Genomic DNA, 12,705 nt, shown 5'->3' on the forward strand with positions numbered 1-12,705 from the left:
ATGTTATTTTTATGAGAGGGAATCTTTTCTGGAAGCTAGCGAATCTTACCCAGTAAATGACTCCTATAGTATTACGCAGAGGACGCACAAAAATACGAGAATACCCGATTGAGAGGGAGATTTCATCATATTCCTTTGAAATTAGTTTACATATATAAATTTATTTTGGTTTAAATCCTAGGGTCTTCTAGAGATATTTTCAAAATGATAAGTTTTAAGTTCATATGGAAATGTTAAAATTGACTTGAAATTAATATAGCTTTATATTAATTTTAAAATTGGTTAAATGTTAATCCTAATAATTAATTTTATAGGAAATGTTAAAAATGATTTTAGAAAATTATAATTTTATATTATTTTTAAAATTCATTACATATTAAAAATATTTAAGTTTTAGGTTCATAGGTACAGATTTTCACATTGACAAACATATCTTTAGCTTCATCTTTCCTGTGCATTGTAAATCTGAACACGATCGATTTAGCCAATTCATCGATTGGTAGCTTCTTCGTTTAGCCAATTGAGGACGTGGAGCTTTGGCCTTGAGCTGAATAATTTATAGTGAGAATAGTTTTCCATGGGTAGTTAATCCAACAAAGCTTTAATCAATACGTAGAGCTTCGGTGTAAATCACATAAAGAGAGACATTTGTCGACGCGTTTCGAACCAACCAGTGTGGTTCATCGTCAAGACAACTTTGTCCTGACGATGAACCACACTGGTTGGTTCGAAACGCGTCGACAAATGTCTCTCTTTATGTGATTTACGCCGAAGCTCTACGTACTCAATTGGCTCGATAGGTTGTTGAAGGGTAGACAACGACTTATCTCCTGCGGCTCGATAGGTTGTTGAAGTTTATCTCCTGCGGCTCGATCTCCTGCGGCTCGATCCCTCGGCTCGATCTCCTGTGGCTCTAGTGGGATCGATCTTCTGCGGCTCTTCTACGACATCGATCTTTTGTGGTTTTGTGGTTCTGTGGTTCGTATCGGCAGGAGAAAGTCGTTGTCTACCCTTCGGCGGCATTATTGTCTGCAGATCGATCTTCTGCAGCTCTTCTGCAGATCTGCGGAGCTTCGCATATATATATATTTAAGTGATTTTTCGTTTTACTTTCAATCCAAATTCCAGTGTTGAAGTTTATCTCCTGCGGCTCGATCTCCTGCGGCTCGATCCCTCGGCTCGATCTCCTGCGGCTCTAGTGGGATCGATCTTCTGCGGCTCTTCTACGGCATCGATCTTTTGTGGTTCTGTGGTTCGTATCGGCAGGAGAAAGTCGTTGTCTACCCTTCGTATATTAAAGATCTTCTGCGGCATTATTGTCTGCAGATCGATCTTCTGCAGCTCTTCTGCGGCTCCAGTGACTCTGCGGCTCGATCCTCCGCAAATCAATCTTCTGCGGCATTATCTTTGATCGATCTTTTATGCGGCTCTTCGGAAATGTCCTGTGAATTCCAAATTCTGGGCAATTCTGCATAGTGCTCATTCACGCACGCAGCACCGGAAAAAAAAGAAGCCTTCTGACTCTCTCAGTGATTCGGTCTTTGTGGGCGCATCTAAAACCCTACCTTGCCGGAGCCGCTTTAAAATATGGCTCCGAGCTTCGCAAAAATAACTGGTGGCTCATCCGTCTCTGGAGGGCAATCTCCTGCCCATATCGTGAGTGAAGCCCCAGCTCCCACTATCCAAGTGGTCTAGGACTCACTCGATGAAGCTTTGAAGTTCTCCGAAAGTGCCCTAATTTGCCGGTTCAATGGTTTTTGGCCGCGGCTGATAGCACTCCACAATTGGATCTCGGAGGTATGGAAGCCTATCATTTCTGATGAAATTAATATCTACCCCTGTGCTAGAGGTTTCTTTATAGTAGATTTTGAAAATCCTGAAAGCAGACAATGTATTCTAGATTCCGACCCTTGGTTTTGGGAAAAATCAGGCCTATTCATGAAGCCATGGAACCCATCATTCGATCCCTCTACAGCAGTGATAACCTCAGCACCAGTTTGGGTGAGATTGCCAAGCCTACCCTTGCATCTCTGGAATCTCTCCTCGCTAAAAGCCATCGGAAATGCAATTGGGAAATTTTACTGCAGGTGCCCAAAAACAGAGAAATATGCCAGAACCACCTATGCACGCATCTGTGTGGAAATGGATTTCAGCGCCAGATTCCTAGCTGAAATAAACCTAACAAGTAAAGACTATGTGTGGAACCAGAAGCTTGATTATGAAAGTTTCCTCTTCAGATGTTGATCGTGCTTTGAGACGGGGCATCTAGCCAAAAATTGCCCAAAAGCCTCTAAGAAAAATTTTGCTAGAAAAAACCACCACAGATCTACATGGTGGGAAGGAGCACAAAAAGAACACTACACTGTCATCAAAGAAGAATATTCTAGAGAAAACTCTGAGTCACAAGAAATCAAGGAAGAAGGAAACAACTCTCAAAGCAAGCAAGGAGAAAGCCGCCCCAACAAATCAACAGTTATGAGGATTTGAATACCGCAGAAAATAAATCTCCATTTAACAGCAAAGCAGATCTCCTAAACCAAACTTCTTCTCCGACTATAGATCGCGAAGCTAAGACACCAATGTCCCAAGAACCAGAAGAGATGAAGGAGATGCAAGACAAAGGAAGTTGGAAGACCGTAGAGAAAAGAAAGAAAGCTACAACACCAATCTCGCCAAGAAAGACGAGGAGCCAGACAAGTAAAAATTAAGAAAATTGTAGGTCCAATAAACCAATTTGGTCTCAGTGGACGTTAACCATCATCATCATCATCATCATCACTAATATTATGGATCAAAGAAGCCTCAATTCAACAAAAGCCTTGATCAACTGTGATAGTGCATGGGAAAGAGAGAAACATAACTTATAATGGAATGCAATCTATACTTATGGAGATCTTAAGAAAGGATGAAATATTAAAGAAGAAATAGATAAAATGATTTCCGTCATATTATATAAATATGAATAAAAAAAACAACTCGTCCAGAAGAGGTACATGACATTTAAAAGCACCAAAATGTTTATGTATAAGTAAATATGAAGAGCTCAAATTCATATCAATAATTTCGTAAAAAAAAAAATAGTTATACTTTTCCAAGATTAGTTTAGAATATGAAGATTAGTTTGTGGGCAACTCTCTTATTTCACTTTTCTACTGCAAATCTTCTCTCATCTAGGTTGCTATCTTTGTTTTTTTATATTAGCTTTCCTTTTTCCTAAGTTTGATATTATATTTTGTGTAAGGCTTTCTACTTTTGTGGTTACTATAGATTATTTTAGTTTTTTTTTTTGCATTTTCTTAGTGTTTTGGTTATTTTTAAGTCAACTCTTTTTAACCAAGTATAGTGAACTTCTCTTTTAGTAGAGTAAATTTTCAAATTTTTAAACCTTTCCACTGATATGAGCTTTTTATTTTTTAACGAAAAAAAATCACCCAAAATTATTACATTTAAAAGGTTAGCCCATGATTATTTGCCAAAGAGAAAAAATAAAAGATAATTTTCACCCCTAACATTTCAGCCGCAAACTTTGTGGTATGAGTATCTCAGTGCAAAGCTAGAAGCAATTTTGGATTGGGTGTAAATCAAATATACTCTAAATAATCAAACTTACTCGGAAAATCCATATGCCTATACTTTTGGTCTTTCAAGTACTTTATTTTTTTTTACACTCCAAATCTAATGCACACCCTATTATGGATACTATGACTATTTTCCTTGTGTTATGAGTTCAATTTTTAGCCATTGTTGTGTTTAAAGAATTTTACGGTATATAACCAATGCCTTTATGAAATCTCAATATAATCACCTCTAGGTGTTCTATTAATAATGATTTTTTGTAAGGATGTCTAGGTAACTACAAATCCTTTTACATTCATTTGTATCGAGGTTCAAAAGAATTTGATTATCCCTTTTCTTATTAGGCGTCCTTGTTGTTGATAAAATATCACTTCAAGTGGTATTTTCTGGGAGTTCCAGATCATTTATCATACGGTATTTTTTTCAATAATTATATCTTCTAAAGGTATTTCAATAAAGTTTTTTAATTTGGATGAAATTTATTTGATGGACTATCAAAGCTTGCATTATGATCTAAATTTATTAATGTGGATGGCCATCAAGGCACACCATTTAAACATGAATGTACAATATTTCATTATAGATTAGCGATATTAGTCATTCCATTCAACGAAACAAATTAGAAAACAAAATTATCAAAAGTACGTTCACACACACATAGTTTTCATTGGAAAATGCTATTTCAAGGCAGGATTCCCAGGTGTACTCTTTTAAGATTACAACTTTTAAGATACAAGCCAATGAAATCTAATATACTAGTATGAATTCTAAGACATCTTTTCCAAAGTAAAAATCTTCCCCCTCTCAAGAGAGAGGAAAATTTTAACAAAAAAATTTCAAACATTGGCAAAATTAGGGGTTTGCAAATTTTCATTGGGTGAACTTTTTTATGTTCTTGTTATTTATTATCATTCACATCAATTTATTTATAAAAAAAAATCATATAAAGGTTTAACCTATGCTTATTTACTAAAGGGAGGGAATAAATAATATTTTTCACCCCTAACATTTGCGCCACAAACTTCTATTCACATTGACTTCCAAGATTGGGGATCACAATTTTTTCCCACCCTATTTTGTATAAATTGGTTTTCCTAATTTCATTCACCCAAACTTTGTGGTATGGGTATCTCAACACAAAGCTAGAAGTCAATTTTGGAGTGGGTGTAAAGAAAATATGCTTGTAATACTCAAATTTACTAGGAAAACACATATATTTATACTTTTAGTGTTTCAAGTACGTTATTTTTCTGTACGCCCCGAAGCTAATGCAAACCGTATTTGGGATCCTAATACCATTTGCCTTATGTTATGGGTTTAATTTTGAGCCATTGTTGTGTTTCAAGGCTTTTATGGTATATAATCAATGCTTTTATGAATTCTTAATATGGGCACCTCTATGTGTGCTCTTAATAGTGAATTTTTGATACTGAGCATGGGAATTCCCAACTCAGTACATGATATTATATTTTGACAGATGTTGTTGTTCATGGGTCTCTTTCAGTCCCAATTCTCTAACACTCTCTCTCTCCTCAGTCACACTATATAAAGCATTTCGGCCATCATCTTATTCTCTAACCTCACACTTTAAGTGGCATTTGTTACATTGGAAAATATATCCTCATCCCCTCAAAGGGGAACACCAACTTGTAATCAAGTAAAACCCTAAATTATAGGCATATTTTCCATGGTAACGCTCCACATAAAATGGTAGATTGCATGCTAACATGGGAAATTTGACTAGTAGACCATGTAACCCTATAAATGAATGCTTTGTATCATCAATAAGGTCATGTTACCTGACTTTCATGAGCTCATGAAGGAAAATCACAAGTTAACTCACTGCTACTACTTCATTTACTCAAACTTGATTCTAAAAAGCTAGAAAGGATCGCCTCATTCTCGTCTTTAGAAGTTGCCTATCCTAACAAAGGCTTTTATGTGGAGAAATATCAATAAAGCAGAGGAAACTTCTGGCTTTTGTACAAAGTGAAATGATTAAGAAAATGGAAAAGGTCGAGCCTACCATTGCATATATATTGGAGGTTAGGCCACTATAATATGGATCATAATTTTAGCATTGTTATGCAACCAAGATATTGTTGCAAGAGAGAGAGAGGAGCTAGGAGATGAAGGCTTGTTTGCAACACCATGGTTGCAATCTTCCTTATCGGATATAATAATATAGATATATTGTTGTTCTAGCTATGTCATGGCTCAAATGTTTACATTGTATGTGCTATGATTCTATGATTTACACTAATACTTTAATACTGATGAATTCGATTTTTATATGTTCATATATGTTAATGCATTGAAGTTTTGAGGTTTATATATGTTGTAAAGACCACTTTTTGTTTTCCTTGTGTGTAGGCCTTGTTCTTAGAGTTGGCTAAGGGTTCCTTCTCTTCCACAGTTATTGCTCCAACAGAGATATGCAAAGGATAAACTACATGACTGAATGATTGAAAGGAAAAATTGTTCTTTCATGCTCTCTTATTTGAAAGAAATGGTTTATGTATATATTAGTTCAAATTCATTAGAGATTTGACAATTTCTAATACATGGAATGCAATTCATCTTACATAGTTATGGTATGTGTATTCATTCTTAGTTAATTGTTGTTCACAACTCTCTGAACAAGTTTACCCAGATTGCAATTTGTGCAAGTAATTAACGGTCTTTTATTAAATGTTTCGTTGAACTCAGTAAGTGACCAACGTCCTTAAAAAACATGATTCTAGTTAGAAATCCATTGACTTGTATGTTCCTATTAGTTAATAATTATTTTACTTATGATGTCTAATTGGAGTTTAATCAATGTTTAACACTGCTTTAAGCCTATAGACTTGGGGAGTGTCGTAAAGGGGGATCTAAATAATACTAGCCTAGGGATCATGAATATGGGAAAGAGAATAGTTACTGACCTAGGGAGATAATGACCCAGGAAATTTACTAGCCTAGGAGGTGTAGAAAAAATGTATGTAATCTGAGGGAGCAAGACACTAGGAAACTGAGCTTGGGGAATGTGGAATTGCGGAGGTGATCCAAGGTAACATGGTACATACGGAAGTAGTCTTGAGGAATATCTACATGGGGAAAGGTCAACTAGAAACATAGTACTAGGTAACTAAAATGATGTGTTCATACTGATATGACAAAGTTGCCACCTAGGGAAATTAAGCGAAAAGAAATTCAGACCATGATGAATATTTAAGTGGATGATTGTGTGGAGAGGGTAGATTTCAGTGGGTTGATACTAACCTTCGTTCATCGTTCATCAATGTTTGGCCAAATCATATAAAAAATTCTTTAACATGTTATGAAATCAAAATTTATATGAAGTACATGCCACATCGATGCCCGTGTGGTAGTGGCATGGCACCACATGGGAAAGTAGTGGCCATCTGGGTTCCAAATAGATCTCTCTTGATGACATGACCTCTTTAATGGCCTAAAATTTGAAGATGCATAACATTGTACTTAGGACTTGGATTGAGGTAAAATTTACATCACCATAAAGATATCGACGAGTTGAACATAGTGGTGGAATTTGTTTTAAGATTCAAAAACTTGAGAAAAGAGGTTGTTGTAACCTCATCTTCATAATTTTTTTTTGATGTTAGGTAAAATAATTAACAATCCCAAGCTTGAGATGGTTTAAAGGGGAGGGAGGTGTTACAACACTCATTTTACACTTGGGATGTACTGCATAATGCTTCTTTTAGTGTTATGAATCAAAGTAAATAAATCACCTTCCTTCATTGAGTACGTAGAAAGGGATCATTACCTAAAAAAATGATCTTTTATCTAGAACCATAGATGATAAATATTTCTTTTGTGCACTTTTATATTATGAGAAAACTCATGGATAAATTTAAGGAAAAAGATTTCTATCCCTTGCTATAATACTTAGAAATTCCTCATTACATAAGGCACGCGTTTTTTTATGTTGAGCCTTCATTGATAAGAATTGTGGATAGTCCCCTAACTAAGCATAGTTTTTGCTTAGTTGAATTTGTGTTTATTTTATGATATTGGCCATGGAATTAAGTAATGTTGGTTCATGCACTAGTTAACATGGAGTTATTTAATGGGTTTTGTTGGGTTAATAATGATATCATGTTTCCATTTTATTTCCAACATGTGACCATATTGTAATGTGTAACATCCTATATTTTGATGGATTATGTGTGGACCATTGACATGGGAAATTAGAGTTGAGCATTTTAGGCTATAGAAGAAATTGAGGTGTTGTTAGTATCTAAAAAAAGTGAAATAATTGTACCATAATAGCTTAACAAATGGAAAAATGAATGGAATATGATGGTTGCACAACCATTTTAGGAATGCAAAGCCTACTATTCCAAGTTATTGTATGTTCCTTGCAACATTCAATGGATACAAAGAGATAAGGAGCATAACAATCTTGAAGTGTGAAAATCCTAGATGTTACTCTCATTATAGTGGCAAGTTTCTTCTATTAGAGATGATGAAAACCTTCCTATCTCTTCAACTTTTCCCATCTATGTGTCTCCTATAAAGTTCCAAAGAAAAGAAAATATCATACAACATAGGGCATTAGAGGCCTAAAAGGTCAATTTAAGATTCTATTTCATTTGTAAAGAAAGGGATTTATTTTCCATTAGCAAGGGAGGAATTTTTTTTCCATTAGGGAAAATTAAGCCCAACAAAATCCATGGTCTCTTGCGTATAAATCCTAGTGTAAAAGGGATTGTAGGATCTTATAATCGGGAAATGCATTATTCCACCAGATATATTACTATGGATTAAAAATGGTTGTTTCCTTTGGTGGGAATCTATTTTTTTAGCATGGTGGAGTTTGTCCCAACTTTTTTAATAAGCATAAAACTAGAAATAATTGGAGTAAATATTATAGCATTGGCTGATATATATGTTTGTTATACTATTCTTTTATATGTTTACAACCTGAATTAATTTTCACTTGAATAGTATTAGTTAATTAGTTGTAGTTAAAGGTGGAAACTTACTTGAACATGGTTAAATGAGAGTCAAACAATGTCAATCATAGCCACTAAAATCAACCATCACTAACAATCATCAATCATGATCACCAATTGGTCAACATGGCTAATACAGTCAACCATATAGAAATATTTTTTATAATTAAATATGACATATATTATTAACCATATTCAACCATGATCAACTATTGTTAACAACAATTGCCCTTGTCTACCTAATTTTTTTCAGCTATAATGAACTACATCACACTTTAATTTGACTTTGAACATGGTCGACCATAGTGATATTTAGTATAAATATCATATATATACATATATATGATATTTGGAGCCATGTTCATATATGGAGCTTAAATTACTACAACCACATAGTCAAAGCTAGTTGATATATGTTGATCAAGGCCATTAATATTTTTTGCATTAAAAAAAAATGGCATTGATCGATGGACATCAACCATATTCTGTTATGTGGTTATGCTGGTATTTAAAATCTAGTTTTGCGTATACAAAATAGGTTTGGGAAGAAATTTTTCCAGGATTGTTTTAGGCCATCAGCATTCTAGTTTCAACACTAGTGTTATCTCTCCTTGGCATGTTTACAAGCTTTTCATGCCTCCATAATTATTATACGATCCCACTAACATTCCATGGCCTATCTATGTGTCCATTTGGTTCCCACAACAACCCTCTAATTTCTTGGCTCTATGTCTACCCACACTTGACAAAAACTTGTCTTCGCATGTTCACCCTTCTTTCCCTTTGTTCAAATTGGTCCTTCAACTTGTGGTTTCCAACCCTTGTAGTGTTAGGCCTAGTTAATATTGTTCCATAGTAGGATCCACTTCAGGGAATTCTTCCCACTTTGATACATGTGAAATCATTACATTATTGACATTAGTTCCTTGTTTGGTATTAGATGTATTCACCAGTACTTCTATTGCGACCAACACCTTAATTTTGGAGAGATTGCAACTATGGCTTATGTACTTGATTTGAAAATCCTCCTACTTGAGCATATTTCTCTTTGCTAGTTTCTAGTCTATTTAACTCAAATAATTTGTAATTTTTTGTAAGGGTAGTCTCTTCCCAACGTAGTTTTTGATTCTCTAATTTTATTTATCACTCTTAATTTCACTCACTAGTCGTTAATCACAAGATTCTATTTCACTATCCCATAGACTCATAAAGATTTGGTGCTTTAAATCTTATATAATAAGGGGTGTAATCGATTTTTTCTTGGCATACATCCCCTAAAGGAAGGACATTAAATGGATTGAGCACCCCCAACCATAGGGCCTAATGTTTGTAGAAAATTGTTGTTCATCCTATTGAATCTTTTGGATTGGGAAAGGTAAAAAGAAATAGTCAATGAGTAAGTTTATTTCTGTTTTTATGATCTTGTCTTATTCTTTTTATGAATGTGTCATGTTCATAAAGGCCTAACCTTTCGTAACCATGGTCTCCTTAGCTTGTATGGAACTTGTTTTTAGAGGGACTAGGGGTTTTTCTTGAACCAATAATATCCTCTTATGGGGGTACTTCAAACAACATTGACTTTTCCTCCCATTTCAAGGGTCCTAATGTGTGTAATATAATCAATTAATATCTTAAAGTATCTACATCCTAGCATGTATCTAGCCTTGCTTGAATAAACTATTCATCTAATTGGTTTCAACCATTTCAAACATGGGATGGATTTTGTTGCTAGTACTTATGCATGACTATTCCTCATGTACAAGATTGTGTTATCATTGTTGGTGGAGGTTGTTTCATGCCACCTCCAAGCACATATTAAATTTTTGATAATTTATAAAATTTGATGGTGTATATCATGTCTACTTACAAAACATGTATAATTGCTAATAAAGTGTTCTATGACCTATAAAATCAATATACATGATTATGTCACCAATGATTGTTTTAGTAGTTAATGGATCTATTAGCAACATATAACACTATAAGCTAGCATTGATAACTCTCAGTCAATATATTACATGCAATCATGGTACAAGGACCCAAAACCAAGCTTCACATATTGGATATGGCAATGACTTTTCATACTAATGTCACTCTTAAATCAAGAGGTCGATTCTTAGAGCTACCCATCGGGTTTTGAACTAATGACCATTACCCAAGGAATGCCTTAACATTGAATTCATTCACGAGCTATTCTAGTGGACAACTGTATATTCACCCTAAATATATGCTAATTTAAACTATTTGTTTTACAATGCAATTCTACTATATCATAAAATATACTTTATATCATAGGATGTTAAAAAAAATTAATTTAATTATAATATTTTAATGTACATTAAGTGTACACTTAAATCTATCTCCCTAGCTTAATTATACTAATATTTTAAAACATTAAAATATAATTAAATATTTCAGATTATTAAACAGTATAATTAATAAAAACATAGGCCAAGTAAATATAACATGTTTTATTAGGTTGAAAATTAACCAATAAAATTTAATTATTAAATGCATCCATCCAAAATTAAACAGCTAAAAATATAAGTAATTAAAAATGATAATAGGTATAACAAAATAAATCTTTACAATAATCATGGTACATACTGCGGTGGCCCAAATATGCTGCTGACAGCCTCCGCAGACTCATACCGACAGGAGCCTGTAAACCGACCGCCCCGACCGTTCCAACATACAGTCGCGTGTAAAACCCTTTACAACTTTACAAACTATAACCCTCTTCAATCCTCACAACTGTACAATGATCATGGAGGCAACCCTGTTTTGTGCACTTTCAGCCAGCCAGCCATTCAAATTGCCGCCACTCCACTGTCTGTAATGTAATTAATTTATTCGGATTCACTGCTGCAAAGCTTTAGCCGTTCAAATTGCGGCAACACCACTGTCTGTAATGTAATGTAATTTAATTTATTCGGACTCACTGCTGCTGCTGCAAAGCTTTCCGGTTTTGGAGTGGAGTGGATGTATTGAAACTTGGCTGCAATTGGGACGTGATCCGAAGAATGAGTAAGTGAAGGAATCATTCGACGAAGAGGATTACGGGGAATGCCTTCCAGAATTTCTGCCATTTTCATTTCGTCAGCGGGGCTCATTCTTGCCTGCGACAACGCTCTTATTTCACTTTACGATCAGGGTTTGTTTTTTGATATCTTTTATTTTATCTGGGTTGTAATATTTACTGGGTGTTTTTTTTGTTATCTTCACGTAAATTGAACTTCTAACTTCTCTTCTCACTGGGTGTTTGTTTGGTTATTTTTAGCAGAGTAGAATTTCAATCTTTTAAATCTTTTTACTGCCTACTCAACTTCAACTGCTCTTATCTTCAATTTTATAATTTTCTCTTTTTTCATTCAGCTATTTTTATACAATAAAAAAAAAATTCAATTTTACAAATTTTCAATTTTATAATTTTCTTCTTTTTTCATTTAGCTATTTTTATGAGGAGAAAAAAATACTCCAACTTCTCTTTCTCTTCTCACTAGGTGTTTGTTTTGGTTTTGGTTATTTTTAACACAGTAGAATTTCAATCTTTTAAACCTTTTCACTGCCAACTCAACTTCAACTTTTCTTATCTTCAATTTTATAATTTTCTCTTTTTTCATTTAGCTATTTTTATAAAAAAAAAAAAATCACTTTTACAAATTTTCAATTTTATAATTTTCTTTTTTTTCATTTAGCTATTTTTATGGGGAGGAAAAAAAATCATTTTTACATATTTTTATTATTTATTTATATTTTTTTCACTGAATGTTGTTTATTTTTTATAATATTCTTTTTTCATTCAACTATTTTTATAAAGAAAAAATTCAGCTATTTATATCTAATTTAAATTATCAATTTTATTTATATAACTATAAATATCTGCTTCTTCATATTTATTTCATCCATGCACATCAAGCCTATAATATTTATATCTAATCTCACTTATTAATTTTCATTTCAATAATTTTAGAAACCTCTTTACTCATAGTTCCAATCTTCTTTTATTAGTAAATTAAAGGAACTAACCACCATTTCACCGCTAAGATGGATATGCAAGTGCTGTCCTTCACGCCCTCACCATATCAGTGAATTTCACTAGAAAATTGATGGAAACTGCATCCGTCTCTAGAATAAATAAAAATTA

The sequence above is a fragment of the Pinus tabuliformis genome, chromosome 5_2 (genome assembly GCF_031772625.1).
Source record: "Pinus tabuliformis cultivar Carrire ecotype Pingquan chromosome 5_2, CPIR1, whole genome shotgun sequence".
Lineage (NCBI taxonomy): Eukaryota > Viridiplantae > Streptophyta > Pinopsida > Pinales > Pinaceae > Pinus > Pinus tabuliformis.